Genomic DNA, 16,920 nt, shown 5'->3' with positions numbered 1-16,920 from the left:
ACAAATGCTCAAGATTCTGTTCACAGTTCAAATTATTTTGAGATTCAGTACTTTCACAATGACTCTGTCATATTGGTTGCATGTTTTTGCAGCATTATTACAATATTATGCAGTGAACCTTTCCAAGTGATACTACTAATGATCAGCTTTTCCATTATAAAACTCTATTTTAGAATTTGGAACTCAACAGTGGGGGAAAAAAATCATTCCAATATTAAATCTAGCATACAAGCCTGCAACCTAGGAATATGTTTGTATCTTAAATTGAGATGTGAATCAGTTGAGTTGTTTTCATTTTGATGGAGGAGGAAATTTTTCTTTTCTGGTTTCAATGTTTTTTGCTCCTTTAGTGCAAACTGCCGTGCTTCTTTTAAAACAACTGACAATTACTCAGGGCCAAATTCTGCCTTTGGATGTACATGATCAGTTCCCAATGACTTAAGTGGGAGCTCTGTTTGTCATTCTGAGAGTGGAAGTTTGCCTTTATTTCCTAAAGCTATTTTAATACAGCCACAAAATGTTTACAAATGACAGTAGAACTTTTTCTCCTCATTATTTTATTGAAGCTTGGGACCCAATCCCTTTATTCTTAGGGATAAATAATTTTTCCTTAACTGTATTGTGTCTAATGAAAAGAAAAAGAAAATAGAACCTCTCTTTGCTCAATTGAAATCATTTTAAACATATAATGAAAAGCAAGGAACTTACCAGTTAAGACTGAAACATAATGTTGTCTGTTTCCCACATTCTTTAGCCAAATTGCAACAAACTGTTAAATCATTCTTGATGTGTTTTGTTATATTGAGGTATTCATAGATTTTTAAGGCCAGGAGGGACCATTATGATCCTCTAACCCAATTTCCTGCATAACAACACAGGCCATCAAGCCTCACCCAATAATCTCTTCATCAAGCCTAGAACTTCTATTTGAGCTATGACATATTTTTTACAAAGACATCAAGTCCCAGTGTAAAGACTTCAAGTGATAGAGATTCCACCATGACCCTTGTAGAATTATTCCAATGGCTAAGTATCTTCACTTAAAATTTTTCAACTTATTTCTAGTCTGAATCTGAAATCCACTGCGGAGTCTGTTGTCATGCAACTGTGCAGGACCATTAATCATTTCCTGCTATAGAGGACTGTGACTTTTAGCAATATGCAGGACATAGTGGATGTCTCTGCAGCTATAGGGTTCCCGAATTGCAGTGGATCAATAGATGGCATGCATATCCCTATTTTCACCAGACTACTTTGCCGCTTAGTAGGTCAACAGAAAGAGCTACTTTTCTATGGTTATGCAAGCACTGATGGATCACCGTGGACACTTCACCGATATCAGTGTGGACTGGTCAGGAGAGGTGGATGATGCTTACATCTTTAAGAACACAGGACTGTTCAGAAAACTACAAGCAGGGACTTTCTTTCCCGATTGGTGGATTACCATGGGGAGTGCTGAAATGCCAGTAGTGATTCTGGGGGACCCAGCCTACCCCTTGATCCCTTGGCTTATGAAGCCATACACTGACCACCTCAACAGCACCAGGGAATGATTGAACTACCAGCTCAGCAGGTGCAGAATGACAGTTGAATGTGCTTTGGTCATTTGAAGGGTTGCTAGCATTGTTTACTCACAAGATTGGACCTCAGTGAGAAAAATATCCCAATGGTTATAGCTGTCTGCTGTGTCCAGCATAATATCTGTGAAGCAAAAGGGGGAACGTTTCTGCCAGGGTGGAGGGCAAAGGTGGAGCAGCTGTCTGCTGAGTTTGAACAGCCAGATACAATAACTATTAGAAGAGCTCAACGTGGAGCTATACAGCTCAGGGAGGCGTTGAAAGACCATTTTAACAGTGAGCCAGAGTAATGTGTGGTGTTGTAGTGTGCTCTGTCTGGCTCTGCTGTTTTCTGGCCTGGTAGGAATTTGTGGTGATTGCTGTACATATAGGAATATAACATTTTCATACATCTATTATTTAGTTCGTGACTGATCCTATGAGTTGTGTGACACTGTGCAGTAACAGGTATTTGGTTGCTTTCAGAACAGCTGAGCACTCAGCAGCATATGTTGTGAACTAATAAAGAGAAATTATGTTCCAAATAATAAAATTTTATTGTGTAACAAAATCAGTGCAAAAAAGCTCATGCAATTTAAAAACAAAAACATTAAAAATTAATAGAACAGAGCTTAGGAAGGGGAAAGAACATTCATGTCCATTTCAGCTACCCATACACCAATTGTGGCTTTCACAGGTCAGTGTTTGTGCAGCTGTGATTGTCTTTAATGTCCCCCAGGGCGGAGTGGTAAGGGAAGTGCAGTGAGCCCTGATGCCATGTGTTGCCGATATTGAGTTCTCAATGGACTGCAGAGGGAAGCGAACCTGGGGTTTTTGAACCTGCAGGTCCACCAGTGTCTGCAGCATCTCTGTTAGCTGCCTGAGAAGCCCCATTATGTCCCAGTGCATCTCCCTCTCCTTTTCCTGCTAGGACTCCTGGACCTTTCTCCTCTCCGCTCTTTCCTTCTCCAGGTTGTCAGCAATGTCCATCCTCCAGGCTCTGTGTTCATGGTCTGATGCAGCACTGGCTTGCAGGATCTTATTGAAGATGACATCTGAGTCCTCTTTTTTTCTCCTTCTTATCTGGTTCAGGCATTCTGTGGGCGAGGAGGGAGGGGATTCTGAAGGCCACAATGGCAGCAGCTGCAGCTAAAACATACAGAGATACCATTGTCAGTGTATTCACTGTGGAAAGTGAAATTTAAGATGCCAAACTTGCTCCCCTAAAGTTTTAGGCACTACACTCTCACTTGGGCTTGTATTGCTTGTGCATGGCTCCAGTCACAGCTCTAGGGTTGCCAACTGTCTAATCACACAAACCCAAACACCCTTGCCTCAGTCACTGCCCTGCCCCTTCCCCAAAGCCCTGCCCTGTTCACTCCATCCCCGCTTCCTCTGTCGCTCACTGTCTGCCACCCTCACTCACTTTTACTGGGCTGGGGCAGGGGATTGGAGTGTGGGGGGGAGTACGGGTGCTGGGCTGGGACCAAGGGGTTAGGAGTGTGGGAGGGGGCTCTGGGCTGAGTCTGGGGCAGGGGGTTGGGATGCAGGAGGGGATGCGGGGTGCAAGCTCTGGGAGAGGGCTCAGGCCTGGGGCAGGGGGTTGGGGTGCAGGAGGGAGTTTGGGGTGCTGGCTCTGAGAGGGCTGGGGGAGGGGGTTGGGGTGCTGGCTCCAGAAGGGGGCTCATGGCTGGGGGAGAGGGTTGGGGTGCAGGAGGGCGGTTGGGGTGCTGGCTCAGGGCTGGGGCAGGGGGTTGGAGTGTGGGAGGGGGTGAGGGGTGTGGACTCCAGCCGGCAGCGCAGTGGGGCTAAGGCAGGCTCCCAGCCTGCTCTGGTCCCATGCCACTCCCAGAAGCATCCGGCACATCCCTGCAGCCCCTGGGAGGAGGCCAGGGGGCTACGTGTGCTGCCTCTGCCTGCAGGCACCATCCCTGGAGCTCCCACTGGCCGCAGTTCTCAGCCAACAGGAACTGCGGAGTCGGCATTTGAGGCGGGGGCAGCGTGCAGAGATCGCCTGGGCTTTCCCCACAGGGGCTGCAGTGATGTGCTAGCCGCTTTCGGGAGCGGCATGGAGCAGGGGCAGGCAGGGAGCCTGCCTTAGCCCTGCTGCACCACCAGACTTTGTGGCCTAAAATCTCCCGGTTTGGCTTCAGTAGGGTGTGTATCATAATCTGGGAGCAGCAGCTTCGGTAAGACAGTACTAAAGTGCACCCCTCAGTGACCTTGCTCAATGTTTTATTTTGTATTTTGCAGGGTCTACAACCCCTTGCAACTCCACATCCCTCCACTTTAAGTACTACCTTCAAGTTGTTTCATGCAGGTGGATTCCTGTGCCTACAAAGGGCCCCATTGTCTTCAGTGCAGATGTCTACTTGTGAGCACCAGTGAAAGGCTTGCAAGATCAAGGCTGTGAGCTTCTAGGAAAAAGGTATCCCATATACATATTAGGCTTTGAGGATAGGCCAGAACCTGACTCAGCCAATTATTTGCAGCTGGATTAGAATGTGTCTATCTACTCAGAAGAGTTGTATGTGGCTTTCTGGCAAAACTAACCAACATGGAACTCATTGCAGCCCTCTCAAACATAGAAAGAGGCAGGATTTGCCCTTCAGTTAAAAGCATTCTACTATGCACAGGTTCTGGTGCTTGTATTTGGATCTACATTTAATAATGGTTTTCATGGTCTTTAAAAAACAAAAACAAACAAACAAACAAAACAGGCTCCCAGAACTAAAGCAGATGTGCTATATATTCAAAAAAAATTTACTAGAAATAATGCAACCTCTTTTTCTGAGAATTATTTTCTTGTTTATTAAAGGTATACATTGGAAAGAAAATTATAAATGACAGTGTTAATTGTACTGAACACATTGTTAACAGGGTGGAAGGGCTCTTCTGTTGACCCATCTTGTTAGCAAGTAAGCGTTAGACCCTGTATAAAGTTGCTGACTTGTCTTCAAAGAGAATCACGCAAATGCTTACTATATACTACTTGCATTTGGGAAGAAATTTTAGACAGAGTCTAACACCTTTGCTTTGTGTTTAGGTTGGTGGCACAGCGGGGCTAAGGGAGGCTCCCAGCCTGCTCTGGTCCCATGCCACTCCCAGAAGCAGGAGCATGTCTACACTTAGAGCTGGAGGTCTGACTCCCAGGTCGAGGAAACATACCTGAGCTAGCTCTGATCAAGCTACCATGTTAAAAATAGAGTGTAATCTCAGCAGCATGAGCAGTGGGCGGGGCTAGTTGCCCTGAGTATGTACTAGCCCTTCCCACCATTTGTGCCCCCATGGCTACACTGTATTTTACCATGCTAGCTTGAACCAGACTCCTTGAACCAGACTCCCAACTCCAAGTGTAGACATACCCTACTCCATAGAAACAACACCCCACTTGCTAGATTTTACAACCCCTTCACCCTCGTGCACAGGATGCCATCTAACACTATACTTCTATGTGCCTATCATTTAAACCAACAGACTACTTTCATCTCCCATCTCACCAGTGAGAATCCCTATGGCAAGGAGATGTTTGTACTCTGCCATTAAAACAACCTACAGAACTCAGCACTGAAACTATGCATACTGGATCCCTCAAGTTACACATGCACCTTTTTCCTTTGATCCTTTGAGGGGGGCAGGAAATGGGGTTGGATCTTCCCTACAGAAGGGCAGCTTCCCCACCACTCCTGATCTCCTCATAACACAATCACAGCTTTGCTGAGATGCTGGAATACAATACAGCTACACCTAATTTAGTGAATGCTGCTGAAGAGCATCCAAATAATTCCTAGTGACTATTTCCAGCTCTGAGGGGATAGAATTAAGATTGTGTTGGCACGAACCTGAACTCTTCATTTCCTGATTTTCAAAGGCTTCAGTTTTGCTGAACTCAACAAAAGTTCTGAGAAACCACCCTGCAGTCTTAACTCCATGTTAACGAAGCTTTTTGTCAGTGAATTCCACGTATAGGGCACCATCCTTTTCCGGTGGATCTATTTGAATCTGCTAAGTGACTTTTAGATCCTGATTGCATTCAGCTGTCCCACTATTCTTTCCCTCATTAACTTAGACCAGCGGTTCTCAAACTGTGGGTCAGGACCCCAAAGTGGGCCAGGAGCCCATTTTAATGGAGTCACCAGGGGTGGTTTAGACTTGCTGGGTTCTGAGGCTGAAGCTCAAGCCCAGCTACCTGGGGCCAAAGCCTGAGGGATTCGGCTCTGGGTGGTGGGGCTCAGGTCACAGGCCCGCTGCCTGAGGCTGAAGCCCTTTGGCTTTGGGTCCCCCCACTGGGGTCACGGGGCTCAAGCTTTGGCTTCGGACCCTTCAGCCAGGGCAGCGGGGCTCAGGCTTCATTTCCTCCTCCTGGGGTCATGTAGTAATTTTTGTTGTCAGAAGAGAGTCGCGGTGCAATGAAGTTTGAGAACCCCTGACATTTGTTGAGGATCTGGCCCATGCTATTTACATATTGATGCTGTTTAACATTTAATAATCAAGTGTGTTATGGTAGTGCCTAAGGCCCAACCAAGAACAGGGCCCCATTGTGGTAGGCACATTGTACCAACACACAGTAGTAGGGCAGAGAAAGTCCAGTCAGAACTGTAGGAAGTTCTCTGAATGGTCAAAGGTCCCTGCTGTGGCTGGTCTGCTCCAGCTGGCTCCTCTCTTCAGTTTGTCCTCAATGCCACATAGGTATAGAGGAGGCACCACCAGGGTCCCAGTTTCCCCCATGTGCATGCAGGCATCTTTTCAGCACAATTCTGGATCCAGAAGGGAGGAGTGGTCCTGGTTGCACCCCATTTTATCCCATCCCGCTCAACACAGCAGTCCCTGCTTTAGCAGCTTCTGTAGCTGCTCTAACTGGAGTCTGGCTGATTTCTCTGCAATTTTTCTGCAAGGCCATATGGTGGTGGGGGTTAAGGCGAGACACCACCTGAATCCAGGATATATTTTTGTCAGACCAGAGACCATACCTGGGCAGAGGCAGATGTTTATTGAGTGACCTTGTGTAGTATATGAAGGCCCAAAACTGATTCAAATAGAGGAGCTGTTATTCCAGTACAGGTTCACCAAGGGTTGCCAGGTGTCTGGTTCAAAAAGGTACCCTGGCTGCTCTGGTCAGTGCCGCTGACCGGGCCATTAAAAGACCAGTTGGCAGGGCTGTCAGGATCCCTACTTGGCTCTGTGCAGCTCCCGGAAGCGGTGACATGTCCCTGTGGCTCTGAGGCACAAGGGTGACCAAGGGGGATATGCACGCTGCTCCTGCCTGTGCACCGGCTCTGGACCTCCCATTGGCCAGGAACTGCAGCCACTGGGAGCTGTAGGGGCGGCGCCTGTGGACGGAGGCAGTGTGCTCTGCGCAAAGCCATCTGGCCACCCCTCTGCCTAGAAACTGAAGGACATGTCGCCAGTTCCTTTTTGGGGGTGTGTGGAGGTTAGACAGGAAAGTAAAGGGAGGGGGGATAATGAAGGGAAGGGGAGAAGAGGGTAAGAGGTGCACATGTGGAGTGAAGCTAAGGTGAAGAAACTGTGAGGGAGGGAAAGGGTTGGAGCCAATTGTCCCGCCTGTGCACTGGCTCAGGACCTCCTATTGGCCAGGAACTGCAGCCAATGGGAGCTGTGGGGGCGGCGCCTGTGGATGGAGGCAGTGTGCATGGAGCAAAGCCACCTGGCAGCCCCTCTGTCTAGGAACCAAAGGACATCTTGCCACTTCTGGGGAGCCCCCTGAGGTTAGTGCTGCCTGGAGCCCTCACCCTCTCCTGCACCCCAACCCCCTGCCCCAGCCCTGAGTCCACTCCAGCACCCAAACTCCCTCCTGGAGCCTGAACCCCTCCCAATCCTCTGCCCCAACCCTGAGCCCCTCTCACACCCAAACTCCCTCCTGAAGCCTATACCCCACATGCCCTCCTGCACCCCTGCCCCAGCCCTGAGGCCCCCCACACCATGAACCCCTCATTTCTGTCCCCACCCCAGAATCTGCATTCCCAGACCAGGGCCCATACTCCCTCCTGCACCCCAACCCCTTCCTCAGCCTGGAGCCCCCTCCCACACTCCAAACTCCTCATCTCCACACCTCAGCCCAGAGCCCCCTCCTGCACCCCAAACCCATCATCCCCAGCCCCACCCCACAGCCTGCACTCCAACCCCCTGCCCCAGCCTGGAGCCACCTCCTGCACCCTGATCCCCTCATTTCTGGCCCCACCCTGGAGCCCACACCCCCAGCTGGAGCCCTCGCCCCCTCCTACACCCCAACCCCCTGCCCTAGCCTGGTGAAAATGAGCGAATGAATGAGAGTGGGGGAGATTGAGCAACAGAGGGAGGGGTGATGGAGTGAGCCTGGGGTGGGGCCTCAGACAAGGGGTGGGGCAGGGCAGGGGTGTTCGGTTTTGTGTGATTAGGAAGTTGGTAACCCTAGGTTCACCACCTAGACAACTAATCAGGCAAAATTACCTCACTCCCCACCATCCTCCCCAGCCCCTTAGAGCCTGCTCAGTACAGCCTTAAGGCTTCTAATAGTAAATAGCTAATCTCACATTGGGCACCAGGTGGCAATAGCATAATGAAAATACTTGCAACAATACACATCTCCCCATTAGTAATTATCAACTTAAAACATTAACATAATAACAAAAAAAAATCTTGACTAAGAGGTTGGGGTAGACTTTCCTGATCCTCAGGCCATTACAAGGGATTATTCTGGCCCCTCAAGCATAATTGCCTTACTACTACAAGCCCAGTTTGACTCTAGGTTTGGGAGATCTTCTGGAACAGTGCAGTGGAGATACCTGTGGTCCTTGATCAGCAACGAGTGCAGAAGGGATTTCTGATAATAAAACCATTTCTGCAGGCTTAACTTCCAATTTGCTATATTGGTTGGTTTGGGGTCCTCAGCAATCTCACTATTTCTGGATGTAGCAACGAGATCATCTAATTGTTGGGATACATATATATCCATGTAATATGTTATAGGCCATCAAGGCCTAGTGTGGATGGAGTATGCTTGACATAAGTATGTGTGTTGCGTGTTGGCAACTGAAGTGAGAACTTAAGATTTCAAGTGGTCAAGAACTATTTGCACAAAACAATGTTATGTCCCTGGGAAATATATAAAGAATCAGCAGATAAGGAAATAACACCAGCTGGACTGCTATAAAAATGTATAAGAATTGGAGGAAATGGCATGCCTTGGATCATGGCGGCCTGCCTGGAACTGCCTCCTTGGAGTTGTGGGTGAAAGGCCCAGACAACAGAGACAAAAGACTAATGATGCCATGAAGTGGATCATAAATGGAGGCTTCACACATTTGCAATTTGGAGTCTTTCAACAATCCAGAGCCGTGTTTGGATATAGATGTGGTCTTTCTGCTGGCTCCCCACATCTGATCTGATCTGACTGAACCTCACCTGGCCATCGGGACTTCATTCTGATCTGCGGACTCTGGCGTAGTATGTTTGGGGTACGAATATGGAATGAATTAGGTTTTATTTTGTAAGCAATAAAGAGTACTTAGAGTATTATGTACCCACACTGTTGGTACATATCTGGTATCTGCCTACTCCCCCATTTTGTAGGGAGGCCCCTGCTGTGGGTCTAACATAATGCCTCTAACACCTGATTGTGATGTCTACGACTATGCTTCCCATCTGGTAAATCAATCACCCAAGAAAGTGGTACCTCCTGTGCTGTGATGCAACCTGATAACCAGCGAGAGCCTTTGCAAAAATTAAGAGCATATGCTTCATTATCTGCACCTATTGTTCTTGGTGATGCTAGTACATTGTAATATAACTTTTGTGCTGCCTGCTTTTCCCTCACCTTAGCAGCTTCATAAGGATGTAGAAAGTTCTTAGTTTCCTTCTCATTAAGAGTTCTGCAGGTGACTTTCTAGTGTGAGTCATGCAATACTGGAAAAGAAGTCCGGCCAGTTTGGCTTCTATGCTAGCATATGCCATCTTCTTCATTTTCTCTTTTAAGATTTGCACAGACTGCTCCACTAGGCCATTTGAAGAAGGGTGGTCTAGTGCAGTTCTAATGTGTCTGATGCTAGCTTTTTTTCATAATTTCCTGAAATACACAACCAGTGAACTGGGACCATTATCACTCACCACTGTCTCAGGAGATCCAAGAATGGAAAAGGTAAGTCAAAGTTAATCAATTTTAGCCCTGGCTGTAGAGGAGGGCATTATGTGTGTCTCACTCCATTTTGAATGAGCATCAATTATTTTTAAAACCATTTCCCCATAAGTGGACCAACCCAATCTACATGAAGTCTTGTTCAGGGTTGCTGAGGGCATTCCCATGGGTTCAAAAGAACTTTTGATGGAGCATCATGGCTAGATTGGCAAACCACATAATGTTGGGGAGGAGAGATAGCTCAGTGGTTTGAGCATTGGCCTGTTAAACCCACAGTTGTGAGTTCAATCCTTGAGGGGGCAATTTAGGGATCTGGGGCAAAAATCTGTCTGGGGATTGGTCCTGCTTTGATCAGAAGATTGTCCTGAGGTCCCTTTCAACCCAAATATTCTATGATCTAGTCTCAATTTCCTGATCCATTCCTGGCCCCCCCACATCACTACATGCAAGCCCCTTCATACACACAAAGCCAGGATATGCTTTATATAATAGCTTTAGCACCACCAGTCTACTTACTGGAGGTATGATCACCAAACACCCATCCTGTACACTTAGAGACTCCTTTTGGGAGTAACAAGGTTGGAATTCTGTACTTACACTCTCTGTCTAGCTATTTGTAACCATTCTCTGCATGTGAGACAATAATGGGTCTCTCTCTGTCTCTCTTTTTATCTGTGCTTTGTTGGTTAGAGAAATGGACCATAGTTCAATAAGAAGGATGGTTTCTGTAGGCTGAGGTACCTTGCATGGGGGCTATCTGGTAAATGCTACTTAGAGCATTCACATTGCCCAATGCTTTTCCAGGTTTATAATAAAATTTATAGCCATAAGCTGATAAGGTGAAAGCCTTATCTATGATTCTGATTCACTCAGAGACCTCAGCTGCTGGCACCTCTTCCTCTTCTGAAATATGGGGAGCTTCCTTCTTGTGGTCCATGCTTTCCCTTCCATGTGTCTGTTTTTAACAGCATGTTTTTGCAGGATGACCTCACTTCCAGCAAACCCAGCTCTCCATATCTCTGTATGAGCAGGAGATATGGTCATGTTTCTCCCCACATTTAAAGCAGGTTCTGAAGGGGATACCTCTGTTTATTTAAAGATTAATTTCCTTTGAGTGGAATGTTGGACAATTTGTGCATGGCTTTTTAGCTATCTACGTGCCGCATAGCACTTCTCTGTAAATCCAAAGCATGCTGTGCAGCTACTTCCATGCCTTGTGCTGTTTCCAGAGCTTTTTTAAAATCTAAGGTGGACTCCGTCAACAAACATCTCTGTATTTTTTCATCACTGATACATTAAATGCTGTGATTTGGGATAGACTTGTCTGTGGTATCTCCAAACCCACAGTGCTCTGATAAACAATGCAGTTCTGCTACAAAAACTGACACAGACATTCCAGGTTGGCAGGAGAAACTATTAAATTTACCACACTGAACAATCTCTGATGGGGTTATAATGGTGTGACACCTTTAACCAGCTCCTCAATGGATTTGGCTCCAGGCTGTTCCAGTGCCACCAAACTTCTAATTAAATTATATGTTTTTGCTCCACAAATGTTCAATAAAATGGTATGTTTCTTATTATCCTCTGTAGCATTTACAGTGAAGAGTCTCTCTCTGAGTGCTGAATCCTGTCCTCCTGCTCTACATCATACTTTTTCATCTTTCCATATGCAGGCATTTTTCTTTGCAATAAAAAAGTTTCTTTCTGCAGCAGGGCCTTATGCATATGCTGCACTCCTCACTGAGTTCTTGTCTCAAGGGAAATCTTGGGATGTCAAACTGAATGAATTTCTATTTCCATTCTTCAACACTTGTAAGTTTCTGTCTTGAGAAAGAAGGAAACGCAAATGCAGCTTTTGCCTTTACTGAAGCTTAGCATCTTGAGGCAGGATTGAGCCGCTTCTGTAAAACATCACAGCAGAGGCATGTGGGTAACTTTGAGGTCAGCAGAATTCAGTGATCAGGAGTGGATATCTGTTCCACTCGAAGCTACTTCTCCTGTTTAGTTTTGAATGAAGGGAGTGTTATATGTAGTTAACACATTGTTGACAGGACAGAATTTTTGACTCCTAACAGTTGATACAGAATTTTTAGAGTTATAGCAATAATAAAGCTGAATGCTTTTGTTTCAACATAAAACGGCAGAGATTTATTCTGTTTCCTACTGGAATGGTGCTAAAACAGTGTTAATGATAATGGGGACCGCCACTAGTGTGAACTCCCTATTCTAATGCAAGACTTCTAGGCTCCTTAAACTGCATTCTATAAGAAGCTTCAAAGGCTAAATAATTCTGCATTGGCTCTGTGGAAGCTATGTGCATGCCTCTGAGGTCAACATCTGGACCCAGGTGATTCTCTTACAGCAAATTTTAATCTCCAATGGTATCAATGCAAAAAATATTGAGCAGTGGCTTAGTAGGCATGTGGCATTTCCTAGCTGGGTGGAATAGATTCTCCAGCTGAAACCAATAAAATCCAATTCAGGAGGAATTCTTCAGAAAATCAGTTGTGAAACTGACAGTGCTGAAGTGCTCTCACAATTCTTGCAGCTGTGGAGTCCTTAAAGGCAACAGAGTTCCAGGAAAAATGACAATGGTTCCGGAAACTCTCCCACGACTGCCTCTGGGCAAACATTCAGAATAGCTCATTTACTCAGTGATGTTAATTCATTAATCATTACAGATACTTTTCTTCAGTTTCCTTTTGAAGTTGGCCACAACTTTTTCTTTTTCCTTCAGATGAAATGTGGTCAATTATATCCATACATAGACTTAACATGGGGGCAGGTTCTCCTTTCTGACAGACTATTTACTTTCTTTGTCATCCCAAACTTCCAGCTCTGTTTCCCAGTTTTCTATGCTGTCTAGAAAACATCGCAGTTTTATTATGTTAAAACTTTGCTTTCCTTTTTGCTTGATTCCATATATGTTACATGATCATTAATTTTCTTCTTGAAAGACACCTCCTCCTTTGCATTTATTTTTCAGCAATATGAACTGCTGTAGTTTCCCTTATGAGAAAGTCACTAATGTTGCAAGGGCTCCCATCCATTCACACAGGAACGAAGTGAGTCCGCTTAAATTACACTGGTGATGGCTTTACCCATCCCTCCTCCTTCCCCCCTAGCTAACTCATAGCTGATCTCAAAGGACCCCTCTGAGCAGGCCTAGTCCTGTCTGGCTCCTCTTCTCTGGTTTCTTCAGGCCCCTCCATAACTGGGCTAGATTAAAAATAGCTCTCCGCAACCCAGCATCTTCCAGAATTCTGGATGTCTTGGCTGCTCATCTCCTCTCTCTGCAGCTCATGGAAGCAGATCAGCAGCTTGGCGCTGGGCTCACTGGCTATGCTGCCTTGGGGCCCTTACAGGCATGGCAAAGCAAAGAACGCTGGATCCAATCCAAGCTGTCCTCTATGTGTTACACAGCCTTTCCAGGCTTGGCAGATGGTGAGTTGTGCCCAGCTTGCTCCCAGCCTTCTTCTGTTCCTAATGCTGTGAGGTCCCAGGGCTATGAGTCGGATAGGCAGGTGGGATCCTCTACCCACCAAGACAGCTGGGATTCCAATGGGGGGAAAATGGACCAGGAACCCTAGTGCAGAGAAGAGAGAGGTTCCAAAAGCAAGGAAGACCCTGACCACTTGACTCAGCAGATCCCAGGGGACCCCCCTGCACACAAAAGAGGGGATGTTTGCAGGGCCAACACTCCCGTCCCTGAATCCTGCCAGTCTTAAAGTGGGTCCTGAGTGCCCTGGGGAAAAAAGCCAGGCTTCTAATCAGCCCCCCTCCCAGGCCAACCAGGCAAGCTCTGACAATGAGTTCCCCGCCCACTTTCCCAGAGGGAATGGGACTCAGTGGGAAGGATTCTGAGGCAGATTTCTCAAGAGGACTCTGGGCAAGGAGGGCAAGCTGCAAAAGGCCTCACTGAAGCCACAGCAAAGCTTTTACGCTCCCAAAGTGCACTAAAAAGATGAATGAAAAAACCCTAAAAAGGCTAAAAAGAGGGGGGAAGGGGAATCACAAAAAGCACAGGAGGTATGAGTCCTCTGACTCCTCTTCCACTGAGGAAGGTGAGCTGTCCAGCTCTGAACCCTGAGCAGGCGCTGGTGAGCACGCCTCAGAGTAAGCAAGAGTCACCTCAGGCTTGATAATCAAGAATCAAAGGGCTCGATTGCTGAGACACCAAATATTGACATTGCTGTAACAGCAGATATGTCTATTACCTCAGAAGGGGAGTTATACCCTGTGGAAGCCACTCTTAAAAAGGGTTTTGAGTTTCTTCTACCAACCTCTGAGCGTCCCTAACAGCTACCTGTTTTGCAGGAGTACCTCTTTCCTGGCTGGAAGATCTCAAAGCCCTCAAGGACAGAGACCACCCTGACTTTGGCTGCACTTTAAAGGAAAACTCCCTAGCAATAGTGTTTGTAGCTGGATGGATGCAATGAGCTTCTCAGCCATGGCTTCCAGCTCAATAGCCAAGTGCCACCTATCGCTGTAACCCTGGAAGGCAGATACTCTAAGCAGGTCCTATGTTTGGACAAGTTTACAGCCTCCTTTTGTTTTGGAGAAAAGCTGGATAAGCTGGTGGCTGACAATGCAGAAAAATCCAAACAGTCTCTCCCTTCCCCAGTAAGAGAGGATATAGACTGGTCTTCAGATAGATGGATTCCTGTCACTCCTTGTCATCACATAGGTACCAGTGAAGAAACAACAGATTCCACAAGGAAAAATTGTGGAGAGTATTGACTCTAAAAGCATACTCCTCTCTCTGGTCCAGATTCAACAACTGGTGCCAAGAACACAATGCAAATCTCAGAAATCCAGGAAATCCAACCATTCTAGACTGTCTCCAAAAAGACATAGAGCTCCTTGAGCCTCTGACTTCAGTGTCAACAAATTATTTTTCCATTAAGACTTGATCCTTAGTAGCCATTGCATTGGTCAGGCAACTGCCAGAGCTGGCAGCCTTATCTATACAGGAGTCTTACTGCATGTTACATGAGGACAAGGTGGTGCTCAAGATACCAGAATGCTTTCTTCTTACGGTAAATTTCTCCTTCCACGCTTCTCTCATTCTGTGCTTCCTTCATTCTGTCCAAAACCATAACATCCAACTGAAAAGGCATGGCACACCTTAGATGTCAGAAGAGCATTTAAAGTCTATTTCAAGCATACAGAATACACAAGAAGATCGGGCTCCCTATTCTTGTCCTTCTACCTGATGTGCAATGGGCTCAGCGCTTCTAAGTCCTCCATTGCTAGGTGGATTAGACTAGGTCAGTGGTTCCCAAACTTGGTTTGTGGCTTGTTCATGGTAAGCCCCTGGCAGGCCATGAGACGCTTTGTTTACCTGGAGTGTCCACAGGTGTGGACGCTTGCAGCTCCCAGTGGCCATGGTTCACCATTCCCGGCCAATGGGAGCTGCAGGAAGCAGTGCGGGCTAGGCCACCGCTTCCCACAGCTCCCATTGGCTGGGAGCGGCGAATAATACAAACTTTTGAGTAAGCTCACAAAAAGAGGGGACTTCTTTCTTACCAATCTTTTTTGTTTCATCACCCTCCCTACACCTGTTCACTTTTTGCTACTTTCCAGACGTCCAGAATTGTGGGAGACACTGGGTTTCAGAATGGAAAAATTCTTAGTGATAATTTCCTTTAAAATATCAGCATCTCTCACAATTCTACCCACCCTGGATGGCTCGTGAGTCAAGGATAAGATATTAAGTGGAATCGTTACCACATGACTGTCTTGCTTGGTCTGAAGTACATAATTTGATAGCAGCCTTCAACTACCTGAAGGGGGGTTCCAAAGAGGACGGAGCTAGGCTCTTCTCAGCGGTGGCAGATGACAGAACAAGGAGCAATGGTCTCAAGTTGCAGTGGGGGGAGATCTAGGTTGGATATTAGGAAAAATTATTTCACTAGGAGGGTGGTGAAGCACTGGAATGGGTTACCTAGGGAAGTGGTGGAATCTCCATCTTTAGAGGTTTTTAAGGCCCAGCTTGACAAAGCCCTGGCTGGGATGATTTAGTTGGGGTTGGTCCTGCTTTGAGCAGAGGATTGGACTAGATCAGAGGTGGGCAAACTATGGCCCGTGGGCCACATCCAGCCCACGGGACCCTCCTGCCTGGCCCTTGAGCTCCTGGCCCGGGAGGCTAGTCCCTGGCCCCTGCCATGCTGTCCCCCCTCCCCTGCAGCCTCAGCTCACTGTGCTGCCAGCGCAATGCTCTGGGCGGTGGGGTTGCGAGCTCCAGGGGCAGCGCAGCCGCAGAGCCGGGGCCTGACTCAGTGCTCTGTGCTGCGCAGTGGCATGGCTGGCTCCAGCCGGGTGGCGTGGCTGTCTGTCCTGGTGCTCTGGGCCGCGCGGCTGTAGCACCACCAGCCACCGGTGATCCAGGCAGCATGGTAAGGGGGCTGGGAATGTGTGTGTGTGGCGGGGGGTTGGATAGAGGGCAGGGGAGTTCGGGGTGGTGGTTGAGAGGCAGGGGTGTGGATAGGGGTCGGGGCAGTCAGAAGCTGGGGAACAGGAGGGTTGAATGGGGACAGGGGTCCTGGGGGGGCAGTCAGAAAGGAGAAGGGGGGTTGGATGGGCTGGTCAGGGGCAGTCGGGGTGGGGTTCCTGGGGCAGTCAGGGGACAGGGAGCAGAGTGGGGGTGGATGGGGCAGGGGTCCTGGGGAGCCATCAGGGAATGGGGGGGTTGTCAGGGAGCAAGAAGCAGGGGGGGTTAGATAGGGAGCGGGGGCCAGGCCACACCTGGCTGTTAGGGGAGGCACAGCCTCCCCTAACTGGCCCTCCATACAATTTTGGAAACCCGATGAGGCCCTCAGGCCAAAAAGTTTGCCCGCCCCTGGACTAGATGATCCCCTGAGGTCTCTTCCAACCCTAATCTATTATTCTGTTATTTTATCTCTGGAATATTTGTGAATAATGATGTTATGCAAGTTTTACAGTTTGGGAATAGCTTATCTGACAGCAAGCTGGAGCAGAAAAGGTGTAGCCAGACAGTGCGGTGCCAAAATGCAGACCGGCCTCTTTGAGCTGCAGAGAGAGGAGAGCAGCCCAGATGTCCAGAATTGTGGGAGATGCTGCTAGTAGAAAGGAAATTATAGGTAAGAATTTTTTTGTTCCTTTATTGTCATTTTCTTTGTCTAGAGCTTTCCAGTCTAACTGATCACTTTACTGCTCACTAATTTTTGGCTTGGTCCCTATTTTGAGGGCAGGGAGGAAAGGAAGATT

This window comes from Mauremys mutica, chromosome 3, assembly GCF_020497125.1.
Source record: "Mauremys mutica isolate MM-2020 ecotype Southern chromosome 3, ASM2049712v1, whole genome shotgun sequence".
Lineage (NCBI taxonomy): Eukaryota > Metazoa > Chordata > Testudines > Geoemydidae > Mauremys > Mauremys mutica.
This window is presented reverse-complemented; position numbering follows the sequence as displayed.